The following is a 23,898-nucleotide window of genomic DNA, read 5'->3' on the forward strand; positions in this document are numbered from 1 at the left end:
GTTTACCAGAATATGAAAGTAATAAAATGCAGTTCATCTTTGTTTGTGTAATATTAAAAACGACCATATTTCCAAATTGCTGCAGCAATCTGGGTGCTTTTCACGTGGGTGGTTCCATGGTGTAATGGTTAGCACTTTGGACTTTGAATCCAACGATCCGCGTTCAAATCTCGGTGGGGCCATTTTATAAACATATTGTGTTTTTTTTTCAAACTCATTTCAGAAGGATTAATCCAGACGTAACATTTTTAAATCTTCCATTTATTGATAATGTAAATGGGGGAATATGTATTAACAAGCATTCATCAAACCATAAGTAGAGGAATCAAAAGTGGGGTATTATTGCGATTGAAGATATACGGTTTTGATGTTAACCTTGAAACTGAAAAAGAAAACAATCTTCTCACTGATTTTCAATGGTAATTCAACAATCACAAAATACATTCATTTGATTAGACGTATCATAGGTATTAATCTTGTTTTCTCTTTCAAAATTATTAACATGTTACATGCACTGTAGAAGTTAATAATATGGTCAGAAACAAATCAGCAAAAAGTAACTATCTCATTTCCTGGACATGTAGAAGAGAGAGGCAAATCTACTTGTGTTGAAATATGAATAGACAACATCTGTTTCTGATTTTCATCTCTACAGATTCTATTCTTAATCATTTGTATTTTATATTTTTATAGAGCTACAAAGAAAGATATGGCTACATATACATCAATAGCTACATACAAGTTCATATGTATAAGTATATAAAGTGAATATTGTATTTTCTGAGATAACACTTCTTAAATATCAATGGCATATTAAATTCTAAAAGTCTGGAAGCCCTCACTGAAATTTGAACTTGGATCACTAGATTCGGGACCCAGAGTGATGCCCATTACTCCATGGAACCCTTATCAAGTTGACTGCTTTTTCCATTGTGAAAGAAGAGAATGCCTCAGTGGGTAGCTTTATTGTTGATGCAAAACCTATGTACCAATTGGATAGGAGTAGTAAAAGGAGTTATAATGCTATTTGTTTTTTTGGAAAGGCATCCTTCCATAAGTGTTTTAAATATGAAAGGATTTACCAGATTCTGAAAGTTATAAAATGCTGTTCGTCTTTGACTGTATAAGAATAAAACCTTAAACATTTCCAAATTGCTGCAACAGAACCTCTGACTCTGGTATAGGTGGTTCCATGGTGTAATGGTTAACCCTTTGGAATTTGAATTCAATGATCTGACTTCAAAGTTTGCTGGGCCGTTTTGTTGCTCTTGAACTACTCCACATTTGTCAGCTTTGCTGATTTATAGCACACAGCAAATGCCAGTAGGCTGAAATAGTCATTAAATTATTGTTTTCTCAATGTCTATGAGCTGTTTGCAAGTTGTAGAAACTGAAATTGTTCAATACATGTAAACCAAAGTTCTTCTCAAAATATTTAGACATTTTTAAATCACATCCTGTTTTTCTCAAACACATTTCAGAGAGCTAATTCACAACTCCACCATTTCTAACCTTCCTGTTATTGATCAGGGGAATACAGAACATTTTACTGGAGAAGCAGTCCTCAAAACAATACTAGAGGAATCAAAATTGCGGTATTATTGAGATACAAGACTTGTCATTCTGATCCTTAGTCTTGAAATTGTGGAGCAAAAAGGTCCTCAGACGGATTTCCAACAGTCAATCTGTAATCATAAAACATATTCTTTTGATTAGATGTATTACAGATAGAGACTAATCTGATTTTATTTTTCACCACTTTAAACAACTCATGCTTGCTGTATAAATCAGCTATATTGTTACAGAAAAAATGAGCAAAAATCAACTATCTCAATTTCTGAATATATAGAAAAAAGAGGAAAAAATGCTCATGATTCAAATTTGGAGAGGCATCAACTCTTTGTTTTTTCACCTCTACTAGTTATGTTTAGTCATGATTTATATGTTTACATTTTCATATAGTCATAAAGACTCACACTGCTACATATGCATAAATACTTTATATAGGGTAATATTCAAAGTAAGTTCTTAAATATGACATTTTTCAAACTAAAAATTCCAACAAGTAAAGGGAAACGATGATCTTAGAGCTCACGAAGGTCCCACTGATACTTGAACACGGACCACTGGATTAAGTGTTCAGAGTGCTTACCATTACATTATGCAAGGCTTCTGTATTAGTCTGAGTTTTCCATTGTGAGAGAAGAGAATTCCTCAGTTTGCCGCTTACATGTTATTGCAAAATGATATCCCATGTGATAAGTAATATCCAACAAATTCTAATGTTATTTAACTGTTTTGCGCAACATCCTTTCCAAGCAGTTTTAAATATGCAAATGTTTACCAGAATATGAAAGTAATAAAATGCAGTTCATCTTTGTTTGTGTAATATTAAAAACGACCATATTTCCAAATTGCTGCAGCAATCTGGGTGCTTTTCACGTGGGTGGTTCCATGGTGTAATGGTTAGCACTTTGGACTTTGAATCCAACGATCCGCGTTCAAATCTCGGTGGGGCCATTTTATAAACATATTGTGTTTTTTTTTCAAACTCATTTCAGAAGGATTAATCCAGACGTAACATTTTTAAATCTTCCATTTATTGATAATGTAAATGGGGGAATATGTATTAACAAGCATTCATCAAACCATAAGTAGAGGAATCAAAAGTGGGGTATTATTGCGATTGAAGATATACGGTTTTGATGTTAACCTTGAAACTGAAAAAGAAAACAATCTTCTCACTGATTTTCAATGGTAATTCAACAATCACAAAATACATTCATTTGATTAGACGTATCATAGGTATTAATCTTGTTTTCTCTTTCAAAATTATTAACATGTTACATGCACTGTAGAAGTTAATAATATGGTCAGAAACAAATCAGCAAAAAGTAACTATCTCATTTCCTGGACATGTAGAAGAGAGAGGCAAATCTACTTGTGTTGAAATATGAATAGACAACATCTGTTTCTGATTTTCATCTCTACAGATTCTATTCTTAATCATTTGTATTTTATATTTTTATAGAACTACAAAGAAAGATATGGCTACATATACATCAATAGCTACATACAAGTTCATATGTATAAGTATATAAAGTGAATATTATATTTTCTGAGATAACACTTCTTAAATATCAATGGCATATTAAATTCTAAAAGTCTGGAAGCCCTCACTGAAATTTGAACTTGGATCACTAGATTCGGGACCCAGAGTGATGCCCATTACTCCATGGAACCCTTATCAAGTTGACTGCTTTTTCCATTGTGAAAGAAGAGAATGCCTCAGTGGGTAGCTTTATTGTTGATGCAAAACCTATGTACCAATTGGATAGGAGTAGTAAAAGGAGTTATAATGCTATTTGTTTTTTTGGAAAGGCATCCTTCCATAAGTGTTTTAAATATGAAAGGATTTACCAGATTCTGAAAGTTATAAAATGCTGTTCGTCTTTGACTGTATAAGAATAAAACCTTAAACATTTCCAAATTGCTGCAACAGAACCTCTGACTCTGGTATAGGTGGTTCCATGGTGTAATGGTTAACCCTTTGGAATTTGAATTCAATGATCTGACTTCAAAGTTTGCTGGGCCGTTTTGTTGCTCTTGAACTACTCCACATTTGTCAGCTTTGCTGATTTATAGCACACAGCAAATGCCAGTAGGCTGAAATAGTCATTAAATTATTGTTTTCTCAATGTCTATGAGCTGTTTGCAAGTTGTAGAAACTGAAATTGTTCAATACATGTAAACCAAAGTTCTTCTCAAAATATTTAGACATTTTTAAATCACATCCTGTTTTTCTCAAACACATTTCAGAGAGCTAATTCACAACTCCACCATTTCTAACCTTCCTGTTATTGATCAGGGGAATACAGAACATTTTACTGGAGAAGCAGTCCTCAAAACAATACTAGAGGAATCAAAATTGCGGTATTATTGAGATACAAGACTTGTCATTCTGATCCTTAGTCTTGAAATTGTGGAGCAAAAAGGTCCTCAGACGGATTTCCAACAGTCAATCTGTAATCATAAAACATATTCTTTTGATTAGATGTATTACAGATAGAGACTAATCTGATTTTATTTTTCACCACTTTAAACAACTCATGCTTGCTGTATAAATCAGCTATATTGTTACAGAAAAAATGAGCAAAAATCAACTATCTCAATTTCTGAATATATAGAAAAAAGAGGAAAAAATGCTCATGATTCAAATTTGGAGAGGCATCAACTCTTTGTTTTTTCACCTCTACTAGTTATGTTTAGTCATGATTTATATGTTTACATTTTCATATAGTCATAAAGACTCACACTGCTACATATGCATAAATACTTTATATAGGGTAATATTCAAAGTAAGTTCTTAAATATGACATTTTTCAAACTAAAAATTCCAACAAGTAAAGGGAAACGATGATCTTAGAGCTCACGAAGGTCCCACTGATACTTGAACACGGACCACTGGATTAAGTGTTCAGAGTGCTTACCATTACATTATGCAAGGCTTCTGTATTAGTCTGAGTTTTCCATTGTGAGAGAAGAGAATTCCTCAGTTTGCCGCTTACATGTTATTGCAAAATGATATCCCATGTGATAAGTAATATCCAACAAATTCTAATGTTATTTAACTGTTTTGCGCAACATCCTTTCCAAGCAGTTTTAAATATGCAAATGTTTACCAGAATATGAAAGTAATAAAATGCAGTTCATCTTTGTTTGTGTAATATTAAAAACGACCATATTTCCAAATTGCTGCAGCAATCTGGGTGCTTTTCGCGTGGGTGGTTCCATGGTGTAATGGTTAGCACTTTGGACTTTGAATCCAACGATCCGAGTTCAAATCTCGGTGGGGCCATTTTATAAACATATTGTGTTTTTTTTTCAAACTCATTTCAGAAGGATTAATCCAGACGTAACATTTTTAAATCTTCCATTTATTGATAATGTAAATGGGGGAATATGTATTAACAAGCATTCATCAAACCATAAGTAGAGGAATCAAAAGTGGGGTATTATTGCGATTGAAGATATACGGTTTTGATGTTAACCTTGAAACTGAAAAAGAAAACAATCTTCTCACTGATTTTCAATGGTAATTCAACAATCACAAAATACATTCATTTGATTAGACGTATCATAGGTATTAATCTTGTTTTCTCTTTCAAAATTATTAACATGTTACATGCACTGTAGAAGTTAATAATATGGTCAGAAACAAATCAGCAAAAAGTAACTATCTCATTTCCTGGACATGTAGAAGAGAGAGGCAAATCTACTTGTGTTGAAATATGAATAGACAACATCTGTTTCTGATTTTCATCTCTACAGATTCTATTCTTAATCATTTGTATTTTATATTTTTATAGAGCTACAAAGAAAGATATGGCTACATATACATCAATAGCTACATACAAGTTCATATGTATAAGTATATAAAGTGAATATTATATTTTCTGAGATAACACTTCTTAAATATCAATGGCATATTAAATTCTAAAAGTCTGGAAGCCCTCACTGAAATTTGAACTTGGATCACTAGATTCGGGACCCAGAGTGATGCCCATTACTCCATGGAACCCTTATCAAGTTGACTGCTTTTTCCATTGTGAAAGAAGAGAATGCCTCAGTGGGTAGCTTTATTGTTGATGCAAAACCTATGTACCAATTGGATAGGAGTAGTAAAAGGAGTTATAATGCTATTTGTTTTTTTGGAAAGGCATCCTTCCATAAGTGTTTTAAATATGAAAGGATTTACCAGATTCTGAAAGTTATAAAATGCTGTTCGTCTTTGACTGTATAAGAATAAAACCTTAAACATTTCCAAATTGCTGCAACAGAACCTCTGACTCTGGTATAGGTGGTTCCATGGTGTAATGGTTAACCCTTTGGAATTTGAATTCAATGATCTGACTTCAAAGTTTGCTGGGCCGTTTTGTTGCTCTTGAACTACTCCACATTTGTCAGCTTTGCTGATTTATAGCACACAGCAAATGCCAGTAGGCTGAAATAGTCATTAAATTATTGTTTTCTCAATGTCTATGAGCTGTTTGCAAGTTGTAGAAACTGAAATTGTTCAATACATGTAAACCAAAGTTCTTCTCAAAATATTTAGACATTTTTAAATCACATCCTGTTTTTCTCAAACACATTTCAGAGAGCTAATTCACAACTCCACCATTTCTAACCTTCCTGTTATTGATCAGGGGAATACAGAACATTTTAATGGAGAAGCAGTCCTCAAAACAATACTAGAGGAATCAAAATTGCGGTATTATTGAGATACAAGACTTGTCATTCTGATCCTTAGTCTTGAAATTGTGGAGCAAAAAGGTCCTCAGACGGATTTCCAACAGTCAATCTGTAATCATAAAACATATTCTTTTGATTAGATGTATTACAGATAGAGACTAATCTGATTTTATTTTTCACCACTTTAAACAACTCATGCTTGCTGTATAAATCAGCTATATTGTTACAGAAAAATGAGCAAAAATCAACTATCTCAATTTCTGAATATATAGAAAAAAGAGGAAAAAATGCTCATGATTCAAATTTGGAGAGGCATCAACTCTTTGTTTTTTCACCTCTACTAGTTATGTTTAGTCATGATTTATATGTTTACATTTTCATATAGTCATAAAGACTCACACTGCTACATATGCATAAATACTTTATATAGGGTAATATTCAAAGTAAGTTCTTAAATATGACATTTTTCAAACTAAAAATTCCAACAAGTAAAGGGAAACGATGATCTTAGAGCTCACGAAGGTCCCACTGATACTTGAACACGGACCACTGGATTAAGTGTTCAGAGTGCTTACCATTACATTATGCAAGGCTTCTGTATTAGTCTGAGTTTTCCATTGTGAGAGAAGAGAATTCCTCAGTTTGCCGCTTACATGTTATTGCAAAATGATATCCCATGTGATAAGTAATATCCAACAAATTCTAATGTTATTTAACTGTTTTGCGCAACATCCTTTCCAAGCAGTTTTAAATATGCAAATGTTTACCAGAATATGAAAGTAATAAAATGCAGTTCATCTTTGTTTGTGTAATATTAAAAACGACCATATTTCCAAATTGCTGCAGCAATCTGGGTGCTTTTCGCGTGGGTGGTTCCATGGTGTAATGGTTAGCACTTTGGACTTTGAATCCAACGATCCGAGTTCAAATCTCGGTGGGGCCATTTTATAAACATATTGTGTTTTTTTTTCAAACTCATTTCAGAAGGATTAATCCAGACGTAACATTTTTAAATCTTCCATTTATTGATAATGTAAATGGGGGAATATGTATTAACAAGCATTCATCAAACCATAAGTAGAGGAATCAAAAGTGGGGTATTATTGCGATTGAAGATATACGGTTTTGATGTTAACCTTGAAACTGAAAAAGAAAACAATCTTCTCACTGATTTTCAATGGTAATTCAACAATCACAAAATACATTCATTTGATTAGACGTATCATAGGTATTAATCTTGTTTTCTCTTTCAAAATTATTAACATGTTACATGCACTGTAGAAGTTAATAATATGGTCAGAAACAAATCAGCAAAAAGTAACTATCTCATTTCCTGGACATGTAGAAGAGAGAGGCAAATCTACTTGTGTTGAAATATGAATAGACAACATCTGTTTCTGATTTTCATCTCTACAGATTCTATTCTTAATCATTTGTATTTTATATTTTTATAGAGCTACAAAGAAAGATATGGCTACATATACATCAATAGCTACATACAAGTTCATATGTATAAGTATATAAAGTGAATATTGTATTTTCTGAGATAACACTTCTTAAATATCAATGGCATATTAAATTCTAAAAGTCTGGAAGCCCTCACTGAAATTTGAACTTGGATCACTAGATTCGGGACCCAGAGTGATGCCCATTACTCCATGGAACCCTTATCAAGTTGACTGCTTTTTCCATTGTGAAAGAAGAGAATGCCTCAGTGGGTAGCTTTATTGTTGATGCAAAACCTATGTACCAATTGGATAGGAGTAGTAAAAGGAGTTATAATGCTATTTGTTTTTTTGGAAAGGCATCCTTCCATAAGTGTTTTAAATATGAAAGGATTTACCAGATTCTGAAAGTTATAAAATGCTGTTCGTCTTTGACTGTATAAGAATAAAACCTTAAACATTTCCAAATTGCTGCAACAGAACCTCTGACTCTGGTATAGGTGGTTCCATGGTGTAATGGTTAACCCTTTGGAATTTGAATTCAATGATCTGACTTCAAAGTTTGCTGGGCCGTTTTGTTGCTCTTGAACTACTCCACATTTGTCAGCTTTGCTGATTTATAGCACACAGCAAATGCCAGTAGGCTGAAATAGTCATTAAATTATTGTTTTCTCAATGTCTATGAGCTGTTTGCAAGTTGTAGAAACTGAAATTGTTCAATACATGTAAACCAAAGTTCTTCTCAAAATATTTAGACATTTTTAAATCACATCCTGTTTTTCTCAAACACATTTCAGAGAGCTAATTCACAACTCCACCATTTCTAACCTTCCTGTTATTGATCAGGGGAATACAGAACATTTTACTGGAGAAGCAGTCCTCAAAACAATACTAGAGGAATCAAAATTGCGGTATTATTGAGATACAAGACTTGTCATTCTGATCCTTAGTCTTGAAATTGTGGAGCAAAAAGGTCCTCAGACGGATTTCCAACAGTCAATCTGTAATCATAAAACATATTCTTTTGATTAGATGTATTACAGATAGAGACTAATCTGATTTTATTTTTCACCACTTTAAACAACTCATGCTTGCTGTATAAATCAGCTATATTGTTACAGAAAAAATGAGCAAAAATCAACTATCTCAATTTCTGAATATATAGAAAAAAGAGGAAAAAATGCTCATGATTCAAATTTGGAGAGGCATCAACTCTTTGTTTTTTCACCTCTACTAGTTATGTTTAGTCATGATTTATATGTTTACATTTTCATATAGTCATAAAGACTCACACTGCTACATATGCATAAATACTTTATATAGGGTAATATTCAAAGTAAGTTCTTAAATATGACATTTTTCAAACTAAAAATTCCAACAAGTAAAGGGAAACGATGATCTTAGAGCTCACGAAGGTCCCACTGATACTTGAACACGGACCACTGGATTAAGTGTTCAGAGTGCTTACCATTACATTATGCAAGGCTTCTGTATTAGTCTGAGTTTTCCATTGTGAGAGAAGAGAATTCCTCAGTTTGCCGCTTACATGTTATTGCAAAATGATATCCCATGTGATAAGTAATATCCAACAAATTCTAATGTTATTTAACTGTTTTGCGCAACATCCTTTCCAAGCAGTTTTAAATATGCAAATGTTTACCAGAATATGAAAGTAATAAAATGCAGTTCATCTTTGTTTGTGTAATATTAAAAACGACCATATTTCCAAATTGCTGCAGCAATCTGGGTGCTTTTCACGTGGGTGGTTCCATGGTGTAATGGTTAGCACTTTGGACTTTGAATCCAACGATCCGCGTTCAAATCTCGGTGGGGCCATTTTATAAACATATTGTGTTTTTTTTTCAAACTCATTTCAGAAGGATTAATCCAGACGTAACATTTTTAAATCTTCCATTTATTGATAATGTAAATGGGGGAATATGTATTAACAAGCATTCATCAAACCATAAGTAGAGGAATCAAAAGTGGGGTATTATTGCGATTGAAGATATACGGTTTTGATGTTAACCTTGAAACTGAAAAAGAAAACAATCTTCTCACTGATTTTCAATGGTAATTCAACAATCACAAAATACATTCATTTGATTAGACGTATCATAGGTATTAATCTTGTTTTCTCTTTCAAAATTATTAACATGTTACATGCACTGTAGAAGTTAATAATATGGTCAGAAACAAATCAGCAAAAAGTAACTATCTCATTTCCTGGACATGTAGAAGAGAGAGGCAAATCTACTTGTGTTGAAATATGAATAGACAACATCTGTTTCTGATTTTCATCTCTACAGATTCTATTCTTAATCATTTGTATTTTATATTTTTATAGAACTACAAAGAAAGATATGGCTACATATACATCAATAGCTACATACAAGTTCATATGTATAAGTATATAAAGTGAATATTATATTTTCTGAGATAACACTTCTTAAATATCAATGGCATATTAAATTCTAAAAGTCTGGAAGCCCTCACTGAAATTTGAACTTGGATCACTAGATTCGGGACCCAGAGTGATGCCCATTACTCCATGGAACCCTTATCAAGTTGACTGCTTTTTCCATTGTGAAAGAAGAGAATGCCTCAGTGGGTAGCTTTATTGTTGATGCAAAACCTATGTACCAATTGGATAGGAGTAGTAAAAGGAGTTATAATGCTATTTGTTTTTTTGGAAAGGCATCCTTCCATAAGTGTTTTAAATATGAAAGGATTTACCAGATTCTGAAAGTTATAAAATGCTGTTCGTCTTTGACTGTATAAGAATAAAACCTTAAACATTTCCAAATTGCTGCAACAGAACCTCTGACTCTGGTATAGGTGGTTCCATGGTGTAATGGTTAACCCTTTGGAATTTGAATTCAATGATCTGACTTCAAAGTTTGCTGGGCCGTTTTGTTGCTCTTGAACTACTCCACATTTGTCAGCTTTGCTGATTTATAGCACACAGCAAATGCCAGTAGGCTGAAATAGTCATTAAATTATTGTTTTCTCAATGTCTATGAGCTGTTTGCAAGTTGTAGAAACTGAAATTGTTCAATACATGTAAACCAAAGTTCTTCTCAAAATATTTAGACATTTTTAAATCACATCCTGTTTTTCTCAAACACATTTCAGAGAGCTAATTCACAACTCCACCATTTCTAACCTTCCTGTTATTGATCAGGGGAATACAGAACATTTTACTGGAGAAGCAGTCCTCAAAACAATACTAGAGGAATCAAAATTGCGGTATTATTGAGATACAAGACTTGTCATTCTGATCCTTAGTCTTGAAATTGTGGAGCAAAAAGGTCCTCAGACGGATTTCCAACAGTCAATCTGTAATCATAAAACATATTCTTTTGATTAGATGTATTACAGATAGAGACTAATCTGATTTTATTTTTCACCACTTTAAACAACTCATGCTTGCTGTATAAATCAGCTATATTGTTACAGAAAAAATGAGCAAAAATCAACTATCTCAATTTCTGAATATATAGAAAAAAGAGGAAAAAATGCTCATGATTCAAATTTGGAGAGGCATCAACTCTTTGTTTTTTCACCTCTACTAGTTATGTTTAGTCATGATTTATATGTTTACATTTTCATATAGTCATAAAGACTCACACTGCTACATATGCATAAATACTTTATATAGGGTAATATTCAAAGTAAGTTCTTAAATATGACATTTTTCAAACTAAAAATTCCAACAAGTAAAGGGAAACGATGATCTTAGAGCTCACGAAGGTCCCACTGATACTTGAACACGGACCACTGGATTAAGTGTTCAGAGTGCTTACCATTACATTATGCAAGGCTTCTGTATTAGTCTGAGTTTTCCATTGTGAGAGAAGAGAATTCCTCAGTTTGCCGCTTACATGTTATTGCAAAATGATATCCCATGTGATAAGTAATATCCAACAAATTCTAATGTTATTTAACTGTTTTGCGCAACATCCTTTCCAAGCAGTTTTAAATATGCAAATGTTTACCAGAATATGAAAGTAATAAAATGCAGTTCATCTTTGTTTGTGTAATATTAAAAACGACCATATTTCCAAATTGCTGCAGCAATCTGGGTGCTTTTCGCGTGGGTGGTTCCATGGTGTAATGGTTAGCACTTTGGACTTTGAATCCAACGATCCGAGTTCAAATCTCGGTGGGGCCATTTTATAAACATATTGTGTTTTTTTTTCAAACTCATTTCAGAAGGATTAATCCAGACGTAACATTTTTAAATCTTCCATTTATTGATAATGTAAATGGGGGAATATGTATTAACAAGCATTCATCAAACCATAAGTAGAGGAATCAAAAGTGGGGTATTATTGCGATTGAAGATATACGGTTTTGATGTTAACCTTGAAACTGAAAAAGAAAACAATCTTCTCACTGATTTTCAATGGTAATTCAACAATCACAAAATACATTCATTTGATTAGACGTATCATAGGTATTAATCTTGTTTTCTCTTTCAAAATTATTAACATGTTACATGCACTGTAGAAGTTAATAATATGGTCAGAAACAAATCAGCAAAAAGTAACTATCTCATTTCCTGGACATGTAGAAGAGAGAGGCAAATCTACTTGTGTTGAAATATGAATAGACAACATCTGTTTCTGATTTTCATCTCTACAGATTCTATTCTTAATCATTTGTATTTTATATTTTTATAGAGCTACAAAGAAAGATATGGCTACATATACATCAATAGCTACATACAAGTTCATATGTATAAGTATATAAAGTGAATATTATATTTTCTGAGATAACACTTCTTAAATATCAATGGCATATTAAATTCTAAAAGTCTGGAAGCCCTCACTGAAATTTGAACTTGGATCACTAGATTCGGGACCCAGAGTGATGCCCATTACTCCATGGAACCCTTATCAAGTTGACTGCTTTTTCCATTGTGAAAGAAGAGAATGCCTCAGTGGGTAGCTTTATTGTTGATGCAAAACCTATGTACCAATTGGATAGGAGTAGTAAAAGGAGTTATAATGCTATTTGTTTTTTTGGAAAGGCATCCTTCCATAAGTGTTTTAAATATGAAAGGATTTACCAGATTCTGAAAGTTATAAAATGCTGTTCGTCTTTGACTGTATAAGAATAAAACCTTAAACATTTCCAAATTGCTGCAACAGAACCTCTGACTCTGGTATAGGTGGTTCCATGGTGTAATGGTTAACCCTTTGGAATTTGAATTCAATGATCTGACTTCAAAGTTTGCTGGGCCGTTTTGTTGCTCTTGAACTACTCCACATTTGTCAGCTTTGCTGATTTATAGCACACAGCAAATGCCAGTAGGCTGAAATAGTCATTAAATTATTGTTTTCTCAATGTCTATGAGCTGTTTGCAAGTTGTAGAAACTGAAATTGTTCAATACATGTAAACCAAAGTTCTTCTCAAAATATTTAGACATTTTTAAATCACATCCTGTTTTTCTCAAACACATTTCAGAGAGCTAATTCACAACTCCACCATTTCTAACCTTCCTGTTATTGATCAGGGGAATACAGAACATTTTAATGGAGAAGCAGTCCTCAAAACAATACTAGAGGAATCAAAATTGCGGTATTATTGAGATACAAGACTTGTCATTCTGATCCTTAGTCTTGAAATTGTGGAGCAAAAAGGTCCTCAGACGGATTTCCAACAGTCAATCTGTAATCATAAAACATATTCTTTTGATTAGATGTATTACAGATAGAGACTAATCTGATTTTATTTTTCACCACTTTAAACAACTCATGCTTGCTGTATAAATCAGCTATATTGTTACAGAAAAAATGAGCAAAAATCAACTATCTCAATTTCTGAATATATAGAAAAAAGAGGAAAAAATGCTCATGATTCAAATTTGGAGAGGCATCAACTCTTTGTTTTTTCACCTCTACTAGTTATGTTTAGTCATGATTTATATGTTTACATTTTCATATAGTCATAAAGACTCACACTGCTACATATGCATAAATACTTTATATAGGGTAATATTCAAAGTAAGTTCTTAAATATGACATTTTTCAAACTAAAAATTCCAACAAGTAAAGGGAAACGATGATCTTAGAGCTCACGAAGGTCCCACTGATACTTGAACACGGACCACTGGATTAAGTGTTCAGAGTGCTTACCATTACATTATGCAAGGCTTCTGTATTAGTCTGAGTTTTCCATTGTGAGAGAAGAGAATTCCTCAGTTTGCCGCTTACATGTTATTGCAAAATGATATCCCATGTGATAAGTAATATCCAACAAATTCTAATGTTATTTAACTGTTTTGCGCAACATCCTTTCCAAGCAGTTTTAAATATGCAAATGTTTACCAGAATATGAAAGTAATAAAATGCAGTTCATCTTTGTTTGTGTAATATTAAAAACGACCATATTTCCAAATTGCTGCAGCAATCTGGGTGCTTTTCGCGTGGGTGGTTCCATGGTGTAATGGTTAGCACTTTGGACTTTGAATCCAACGATCCGAGTTCAAATCTCGGTGGGGCCATTTTATAAACATATTGTGTTTTTTTTTCAAACTCATTTCAGAAGGATTAATCCAGACGTAACATTTTTAAATCTTCCATTTATTGATAATGTAAATGGGGGAATATGTATTAACAAGCATTCATCAAACCATAAGTAGAGGAATCAAAAGTGGGGTATTATTGCGATTGAAGATATACGGTTTTGATGTTAACCTTGAAACTGAAAAAGAAAACAATCTTCTCACTGATTTTCAATGGTAATTCAACAATCACAAAATACATTCATTTGATTAGACGTATCATAGGTATTAATCTTGTTTTCTCTTTCAAAATTATTAACATGTTACATGCACTGTAGAAGTTAATAATATGGTCAGAAACAAATCAGCAAAAAGTAACTATCTCATTTCCTGGACATGTAGAAGAGAGAGGCAAATCTACTTGTGTTGAAATATGAATAGACAACATCTGTTTCTGATTTTCATCTCTACAGATTCTATTCTTAATCATTTGTATTTTATATTTTTATAGAGCTACAAAGAAAGATATGGCTACATATACATCAATAGCTACATACAAGTTCATATGTATAAGTATATAAAGTGAATATTGTATTTTCTGAGATAACACTTCTTAAATATCAATGGCATATTAAATTCTAAAAGTCTGGAAGCCCTCACTGAAATTTGAACTTGGATCACTAGATTCGGGACCCAGAGTGATGCCCATTACTCCATGGAACCCTTATCAAGTTGACTGCTTTTTCCATTGTGAAAGAAGAGAATGCCTCAGTGGGTAGCTTTATTGTTGATGCAAAACCTATGTACCAATTGGATAGGAGTAGTAAAAGGAGTTATAATGCTATTTGTTTTTTTGGAAAGGCATCCTTCCATAAGTGTTTTAAATATGAAAGGATTTACCAGATTCTGAAAGTTATAAAATGCTGTTCGTCTTTGACTGTATAAGAATAAAACCTTAAACATTTCCAAATTGCTGCAACAGAACCTCTGACTCTGGTATAGGTGGTTCCATGGTGTAATGGTTAACCCTTTGGAATTTGAATTCAATGATCTGACTTCAAAGTTTGCTGGGCCGTTTTGTTGCTCTTGAACTACTCCACATTTGTCAGCTTTGCTGATTTATAGCACACAGCAAATGCCAGTAGGCTGAAATAGTCATTAAATTATTGTTTTCTCAATGTCTATGAGCTGTTTGCAAGTTGTAGAAACTGAAATTGTTCAATACATGTAAACCAAAGTTCTTCTCAAAATATTTAGACATTTTTAAATCACATCCTGTTTTTCTCAAACACATTTCAGAGAGCTAATTCACAACTCCACCATTTCTAACCTTCCTGTTATTGATCAGGGGAATACAGAACATTTTAATGGAGAAGCAGTCCTCAAAACAATACTAGAGGAATCAAAATTGCGGTATTATTGAGATACAAGACTTGTCATTCTGATCCTTAGTCTTGAAATTGTGGAGCAAAAAGGTCCTCAGACGGATTTCCAACAGTCAATCTGTAATCATAAAACATATTCTTTTGATTAGATGTATTACAGATAGAGACTAATCTGATTTTATTTTTCACCACTTTAAACAACTCATGCTTGCTGTATAAATCAGCTATATTGTTACAGAAAAAATGAGCAAAAATCAACTATCTCAATTTCTGAATATATAGAAAAAAGAGGAAAAAATGCTCATGATTCAAATTTGGAGAGGCATCAACTCTTTGTTTTTTCACCTCTACTAGTTATGTTTAGTCATGATTTATATGTTTACATTTTCATATAGTCATAAAGACTCACACTGCTACATATGCATAAATACTTTATATAGGGTAATATTCAAAGTAAGTTCTTAAATATGACATTTTTCAAACTAAAAATTCCAACAAGTAAAGGGAAACGATGATCTTAGAGCTCACGAAGGTCCCACTGATACTTGAACACGGACCACTGGATTAAGTGTTCAGAGTGCTTACCATTACATTATGCAAGGCTTCTGTATTAGTCTGAGTTTTCCATTGTGAGAGAAGAGAATTCCTCAGTTTGCCGCTTACATGTTATTGCAAAATGATATCCCATGTGATAAGTAATATCCAACAAATTCTAATGTTATTTAACTGTTTTGCGCAACATCCTTTCCAAGCAGTTTTAAATATGCAAATGTTTACCAGAATATGAAAGTAATAAAATGCAGTTCATCTTTGTTTGTGTAATATTAAAAACGACCATATTTCCAAATTGCTGCAGCAATCTGGGTGCTTTTCGCGTGGGTGGTTCCATGGTGTAATGGTTAGCACTTTGGACTTTGAATCCAACGATCCGAGTTCAAATCTCGGTGGGGCCATTTTATAAACATATTGTGGTTTTTTTTCAAACTCATTTCAGAAGGATTAATCCAGACGTAACATTTTTAAATCTTCCATTTATTGATAATGTAAATGGGGGAATATGTATTAACAAGCATTCATCAAACCATAAGTAGAGGAATCAAAAGTGGGGTATTATTGCGATTGAAGATATACGGTTTTGATGTTAACCTTGAAACTGAAAAAGAAAACAATCTTCTCACTGATTTTCAATGGTAATTCAACAATCACAAAATACATTCATTTGATTAGACGTATCATAGGTATTAATCTTGTTTTCTCTTTCAAAATTATTAACATGTTACATGCACTGTAGAAGTTAATAATATGGTCAGAAACAAATCAGCAAAAAGTAACTATCTCATTTCCTGGACATGTAGAAGAGAGAGGCAAATCTACTTGTGTTGAAATATGAATAGACAACATCTGTTTCTGATTTTCATCTCTACAGATTCTATTCTTAATCATTTGTATTTTATATTTTTATAGAGCTACAAAGAAAGATATGGCTACATATACATCAATAGCTACATACAAGTTCATATGTATAAGTATATAAAGTGAATATTATATTTTCTGAGATAACACTTCTTAAATATCAATGGCATATTAAATTCTAAAAGTCTGGAAGCCCTCACTGAAATTTGAACTTGGATCACTAGATTCGGGACCCAGAGTGATGCCCATTACTCCATGGAACCCTTATCAAGTTGACTGCTTTTTCCATTGTGAAAGAAGAGAATGCCTCAGTGGGTAGCTTTATTGTTGATGCAAAACCTATGTACCAATTGGATAGGAGTAGTAAAAGGAGTTATAATGCTATTTGTTTTTTTGGAAAGGCATCCTTCCATAAGTGTTTTAAATATGAAAGGATTTACCAGATTCTGAAAGTTATAAAATGCTGTTCGTCTTTGACTGTATAAGAATAAAACCTTAAACATTTCCAAATTGCTGCAACAGAACCTCTGACTCTGGTATAGGTGGTTCCATGGTGTAATGGTTAACCCTTTGGAATTTGAATTCAATGATCTGACTTCAAAGTTTGCTGGGCCGTTTTGTTGCTCTTGAACTACTCCACATTTGTCAGCTTTGCTGATTTATAGCACACAGCAAATGCCAGTAGGCTGAAATAGTCATTAAATTATTGTTTTCTCAATGTCTATGAGCTGTTTGCAAGTTGTAGAAACTGAAATTGTTCAATACATGTAAACCAAAGTTCTTCTCAAAATATTTAGACATTTTTAAATCACATCCTGTTTTTCTCAAACACATTTCAGAGAGCTAATTCACAACTCCACCATTTCTAACCTTCCTGTTATTGATCAGGGGAATACAGAACATTTTAATGGAGAAGCAGTCCTCAAAACAATACTAGAGGAATCAAAATTGCGGTATTATTGAGATACAAGACTTGTCATTCTGATCCTTAGTCTTGAAATTGTGGAGCAAAAAGGTCCTCAGACGGATTTCCAACAGTCAATCTGTAATCATAAAACATATTCTTTTGATTAGATGTATTACAGATAGAGACTAATCTGATTTTATTTTTCACCACTTTAAACAACTCATGCTTGCTGTATAAATCAGCTATATTGTTACAGAAAAAATGAGCAAAAATCAACTATCTCAATTTCTGAATATATAGAAAAAAGAGGAAAAAATGCTCATGATTCAAATTTGGAGAGGCATCAACTCTTTGTTTTTTCACCTCTACTAGTTATGTTTAGTCATGATTTATATGTTTACATTTTCATATAGTCATAAAGACTCACACTGCTACATATGCATAAATACTTTATATAGGGTAATATTCAAAGTAAGTTCTTAAATATGACATTTTTCAAACTAAAAATTCCAACAAGTAAAGGGAAACGATGATCTTAGAGCTCACGAAGGTCCCACTGATACTTGAACACGGACCACTGGATTAAGTGTTCAGAGTGCTTACCATTACATTATGCAAGGCTTCTGTATTAGTCTGAGTTTTCCATTGTGAGAGAAGAGAATTCCTCAGTTTGCCGCTTACATGTTATTGCAAAATGATATCCCATGTGATAAGTAATATCCAACAAATTCTAATGTTATTTAACTGTTTTGCGCAACATCCTTTCCAAGCAGTTTTAAATATGCAAATGTTTACCAGAATATGAAAGTAATAAAATGCAGTTCATCTTTGTTTGTGTAATATTAAAAACGACCATATTTCCAAATTGCTGCAGCAATCTGGGTGCTTTTCGCGTGGGTGGTTCCATGGTGTAATGGTTAGCACTTTGGACTTTGAATCCAACGATCCGAGTTCAAATCTCGGTGGGGCCATTTTATAAACATATTGTGTTTTTTTTTCAAACTCATTTCAGAAGGATTAATCCAGACGTAACATTTTTAAATCTTCCATTTATTGATAATGTAAATGGGGGAATATGTATTAACAAGCATTCATCAAACCATAAGTAGAGGAATCAAAAGTGGGGTATTATTGCGATTGAAGATATACGGTTTTGATGTTAACCTTGAAACTGAAAAAGAAAACAATCTTCTCACTGATTTTCAATGGTAATTCAACAATCACAAAATACATTCATTTGATTAGACGTATCATAGGTATTAATCTTGTTTTCTCTTTCAAAATTATTAACATGTTACATGCACTGTAGAAGTTAATAATATGGTCAGAAACAAATCAGCAAAAAGTAACTATCTCATTTCCTGGACATGTAGAAGAGAGAGGCAAATCTACTTGTGTTGAAATATGAATAGACAACATCTGTTTCTGATTTTCATCTCTACAGATTCTATTCTTAATCATTTGTATTTTATATTTTTATAGAGCTACAAAGAAAGATATGGCTACATATACATCAATAGCTACATACAAGTTCATATGTATAAGTATATAAAGTGAATATTATATTTTCTGAGATAACACTTCTTAAATATCAATGGCATATTAAATTCTAAAAGTCTGGAAGCCCTCACTGAAATTTGAACTTGGATCACTAGATTCGGGACCCAGAGTGATGCCCATTACTCCATGGAACCCTTATCAAGTTGACTGCTTTTTCCATTGTGAAAGAAGAGAATGCCTCAGTGGGTAGCTTTATTGTTGATGCAAAACCTATGTACCAATTGGATAGGAGTAGTAAAAGGAGTTATAATGCTATTTGTTTTTTTGGAAAGGCATCCTTCCATAAGTGTTTTAAATATGAAAGGATTTACCAGATTCTGAAAGTTATAAAATGCTGTTCGTCTTTGACTGTATAAGAATAAAACCTTAAACATTTCCAAATTGCTGCAACAGAACCTCTGACTCTGGTATAGGTGGTTCCATGGTGTAATGGTTAACCCTTTGGAATTTGAATTCAATGATCTGACTTCAAAGTTTGCTGGGCCGTTTTGTTGCTCTTGAACTACTCCACATTTGTCAGCTTTGCTGATTTATAGCACACAGCAAATGCCAGTAGGCTGAAATAGTCATTAAATTATTGTTTTCTCAATGTCTATGAGCTGTTTGCAAGTTGTAGAAACTGAAATTGTTCAATACATGTAAACCAAAGTTCTTCTCAAAATATTTAGACATTTTTAAATCACATCCTGTTTTTCTCAAACACATTTCAGAGAGCTAATTCACAACTCCACCATTTCTAACCTTCCTGTTATTGATCAGGGGAATACAGAACATTTTAATGGAGAAGCAGTCCTCAAAACAATACTAGAGGAATCAAAATTGCGGTATTATTGAGATACAAGACTTGTCATTCTGATCCTTAGTCTTGAAATTGTGGAGCAAAAAGGTCCTCAGACGGATTTCCAACAGTCAATCTGTAATCATAAAACATATTCTTTTGATTAGATGTATTACAGATAGAGACTAATCTGATTTTATTTTTCACCACTTTAAACAACTCATGCTTGCTGTATAAATCAGCTATATTGTTACAGAAAAAATGAGCAAAAATCAACTATCTCAATTTCTGAATATATAGAAAAAAGAGGAAAAAATGCTCATGATTCAAATTTGGAGAGGCATCAACTCTTTGTTTTTTCACCTCTACTAGTTATGTTTAGTCATGATTTATATGTTTACATTTTCATATAGTCATAAAGACTCACACTGCTACATATGCATAAATACTTTATATAGGGTAATATTCAAAGTAAGTTCTTAAATATGACATTTTTCAAACTAAAAATTCCAACAAGTAAAGGGAAACGATGATCTTAGAGCTCACGAAGGTCCCACTGATACTTGAACACGGACCACTGGATTAAGTGTTCAGAGTGCTTACCATTACATTATGCAAGGCTTCTGTATTAGTCTGAGTTTTCCATTGTGAGAGAAGAGAATTCCTCAGTTTGCCGCTTACATGTTATTGCAAAATGATATCCCATGTGATAAGTAATATCCAACAAATTCTAATGTTATTTAACTGTTTTGCGCAACATCCTTTCCAAGCAGTTTTAAATATGCAAATGTTTACCAGAATATGAAAGTAATAAAATGCAGTTCATCTTTGTTTGTGTAATATTAAAAACGACCATATTTCCAAATTGCTGCAGCAATCTGGGTGCTTTTCGCGTGGGTGGTTCCATGGTGTAATGGTTAGCACTTTGGACTTTGAATCCAACGATCCGAGTTCAAATCTCGGTGGGGCCATTTTATAAACATATTGTGGTTTTTTTTCAAACTCATTTCAGAAGGATTAATCCAGACGTAACATTTTTAAATCTTCCATTTATTGATAATGTAAATGGGGGAATATGTATTAACAAGCATTCATCAAACCATAAGTAGAGGAATCAAAAGTGGGGTATTATTGCGATTGAAGATATACGGTTTTGATGTTAACCTTGAAACTGAAAAAGAAAACAATCTTCTCACTGATTTTCAATGGTAATTCAACAATCACAAAATACATTCATTTGATTAGACGTATCATAGGTATTAATCTTGTTTTCTCTTTCAAAATTATTAACATGTTACATGCACTGTAGAAGTTAATAATATGGTCAGAAACAAATCAGCAAAAAGTAACTATCTCATTTCCTGGACATGTAGAAGAGAGAGGCAAATCTACTTGTGTTGAAATATGAATAGACAACATCTGTTTCTGATTTTCATCTCTACAGATTCTATTCTTAATCATTTGTATTTTATATTTTTATAGAGCTACAAAGAAAGATATGGCTACATATACATCAATAGCTACATACAAGTTCATATGTATAAGTATATAAAGTGAATATTATATTTTCTGAGATAACACTTCTTAAATATCAATGGCATATTAAATTCTAAAAGTCTGGAAGCCCTCACTGAAATTTGAACTTGGATCACTAGATTCGGGACCCAGAGTGATGCCCATTACTCCATGGAACCCTTATCAAGTTGACTGCTTTTTCCATTGTGAAAGAAGAGAATGCCTCAGTGGGTAGCTTTATTGTTGATGCAAAACCTATGTACCAATTGGATAGGAGTAGTAAAAGGAGTTATAATGCTATTTGTTTTTTTGGAAAGGCATCCTTCCATAAGTGTTTTAAATATGAAAGGATTTACCAGATTCTGAAAGTTATAAAATGCTGTTCGTCTTTGACTGTATAAGAATAAAACCTTAAACATTTCCAAATTGCTGCAACAGAACCTCTGACTCTGGTATAGGTGGTTCCATGGTGTAATGGTTAACCCTTTGGAATTTGAATTCAATGATCTGACTTCAAAGTTTGCTGGGCCGTTTTGTTGCTCTTGAACTACTCCACATTTGTCAGCTTTGCTGATTTATAGCACACAGCAAATGCCAGTAGGCTGAAATAGTCATTAAATTATTGTTTTCTCAATGTCTATGAGCTGTTTGCAAGTTGTAGAAACTGAAATTGTTCAATACATGTAAACCAAAGTTCTTCTCAAAATATTTAGACATTTTTAAATCACATCCTGTTTTTCTCAAACACATTTCAGAGAGCTAATTCACAACTCCACCATTTCTAACCTTCCTGTTATTGATCAGGGGAATACAGAACATTTTAATGGAGAAGCAGTCCTCAAAACAATACTAGAGGAATCAACATTGCGGTATTATTGAGATACAAGACTTGTCATTCTGATCCTTAGTCTTGAAATTGTGGAGCAAAAAGGTCCTCAGACGGATTTCCAACAGTCAATCTGTAATCATAAAACATATTCTTTTGATTAGATGTATTACAGATAGAGACTAATCTGATTTTATTTTTCACCACTTTAAACAACTCATGCTTGCTGTATAAATCAGCTATATTGTTACAGAAAAAATGAGCAAAAATCAACTATCTCAATTTCTGAATATATAGAAAAAAGAGGAAAAAATGCTCATGATTCAAATTTGGAGAGGCATCAACTCTTTGTTTTTTCACCTCTACTAGTTATGTTTAGTCATGATTTATATGTTTACATTTTCATATAGTCATAAAGACTCACACTGCTACATATGCATAAATACTTTATATAGGGTAATATTCAAAGTAAGTTCTTAAATATGACATTTTTCAAACTAAAAATTCCAACAAGTAAAGGGAAACGATGATCTTAGAGCTCACGAAGGTCCCACTGATACTTGAACACGGACCACTGGATTAAGTGTTCAGAGTGCTTACCATTACATTATGCAAGGCTTCTGTATTAGTCTGAGTTTTCCATTGTGAGAGAAGAGAATTCCTCAGTTTGCCGCTTACATGTTATTGCAAAATGATATCCCATGTGATAAGTAATATCCAACAAATTCTAATGTTATTTAACTGTTTTGCGCAACATCCTTTCCAAGCAGTTTTAAATATGCAAATGTTTACCAGAATATGAAAGTAATAAAATGCAGTTCATCTTTGTTTGTGTAATATTAAAAACGACCATATTTCCAAATTGCTGCAGCAATCTGGGTGCTTTTCGCGTGGGTGGTTCCATGGTGTAATGGTTAGCACTTTGGACTTTGAATCCAACGATCCGAGTTCAAATCTCGGTGGGGCCATTTTATAAACATATTGTGTTTTTTTTTCAAACTCATTTCAGAAGGATTAATCCAGACGTAACATTTTTAAATCTTCCATTTATTGATAATGTAAATGGGGGAATATGTATTAACAAGCATTCATCAAACCATAAGTAGAGGAATCAAAAGTGGGGTATTATTGCGATTGAAGATATACGGTTTTGATGTTAACCTTGAAACTGAAAAAGAAAACAATCTTCTCACTGATTTTCAATGGTAATTCGACAATCACAAAATACATTCATTTGATTAGACGTATCATAGGTATTAATCTTGTTTTCTCTTTCAAAATTATTAACATGTTACATGCACTGTA

The 23,898-nt window shown here is 32.8% G+C and overlaps 11 non-coding genes across 11 annotated transcripts; all 11 read left to right on the top strand.

The window, feature by feature from the left end:
* The first annotated feature begins 110 nt into the window (after positions 1-110).
* TRNAQ-UUG (transfer RNA glutamine (anticodon UUG)) lies at positions 111-182 on the top strand. Its single transcript has one exon. It is a non-coding gene; the product is annotated as a tRNA-Gln (tRNA).
* Positions 183-2,448: 2,266 nt separating this feature from the next.
* Positions 2,449-2,520, top strand: TRNAQ-UUG (transfer RNA glutamine (anticodon UUG)). The gene has a single exon. It is a non-coding gene; the product is annotated as a tRNA-Gln (tRNA).
* A 2,266-nt stretch (positions 2,521-4,786) lies between these two features.
* Positions 4,787-4,858, top strand: TRNAQ-UUG (transfer RNA glutamine (anticodon UUG)). Its single transcript has one exon. It is a non-coding gene; the product is annotated as a tRNA-Gln (tRNA).
* A 2,265-nt stretch (positions 4,859-7,123) lies between these two features.
* TRNAQ-UUG (transfer RNA glutamine (anticodon UUG)) lies at positions 7,124-7,195 on the top strand. The gene has a single exon. It is a non-coding gene; the product is annotated as a tRNA-Gln (tRNA).
* A 2,266-nt stretch (positions 7,196-9,461) lies between these two features.
* On the top strand, positions 9,462-9,533 carry TRNAQ-UUG (transfer RNA glutamine (anticodon UUG)). The gene has a single exon. It is a non-coding gene; the product is annotated as a tRNA-Gln (tRNA).
* A 2,266-nt stretch (positions 9,534-11,799) lies between these two features.
* On the top strand, positions 11,800-11,871 carry TRNAQ-UUG (transfer RNA glutamine (anticodon UUG)). Its single transcript has one exon. It is a non-coding gene; the product is annotated as a tRNA-Gln (tRNA).
* A 2,266-nt stretch (positions 11,872-14,137) lies between these two features.
* On the top strand, positions 14,138-14,209 carry TRNAQ-UUG (transfer RNA glutamine (anticodon UUG)). Its single transcript has one exon. It is a non-coding gene; the product is annotated as a tRNA-Gln (tRNA).
* A 2,266-nt stretch (positions 14,210-16,475) lies between these two features.
* On the top strand, positions 16,476-16,547 carry TRNAQ-UUG (transfer RNA glutamine (anticodon UUG)). The gene has a single exon. It is a non-coding gene; the product is annotated as a tRNA-Gln (tRNA).
* A 2,266-nt stretch (positions 16,548-18,813) lies between these two features.
* On the top strand, positions 18,814-18,885 carry TRNAQ-UUG (transfer RNA glutamine (anticodon UUG)). The gene has a single exon. It is a non-coding gene; the product is annotated as a tRNA-Gln (tRNA).
* Positions 18,886-21,151: 2,266 nt separating this feature from the next.
* On the top strand, positions 21,152-21,223 carry TRNAQ-UUG (transfer RNA glutamine (anticodon UUG)). Its single transcript has one exon. It is a non-coding gene; the product is annotated as a tRNA-Gln (tRNA).
* A 2,266-nt stretch (positions 21,224-23,489) lies between these two features.
* TRNAQ-UUG (transfer RNA glutamine (anticodon UUG)) lies at positions 23,490-23,561 on the top strand. Its single transcript has one exon. It is a non-coding gene; the product is annotated as a tRNA-Gln (tRNA).
* Positions 23,562-23,898: the final 337 nt, after the last annotated feature.

This window comes from Pleurodeles waltl, chromosome 2_1, assembly GCF_031143425.1.
Source record: "Pleurodeles waltl isolate 20211129_DDA chromosome 2_1, aPleWal1.hap1.20221129, whole genome shotgun sequence".
Taxonomy (NCBI): Eukaryota; Metazoa; Chordata; class Amphibia; order Caudata; family Salamandridae; genus Pleurodeles; species Pleurodeles waltl.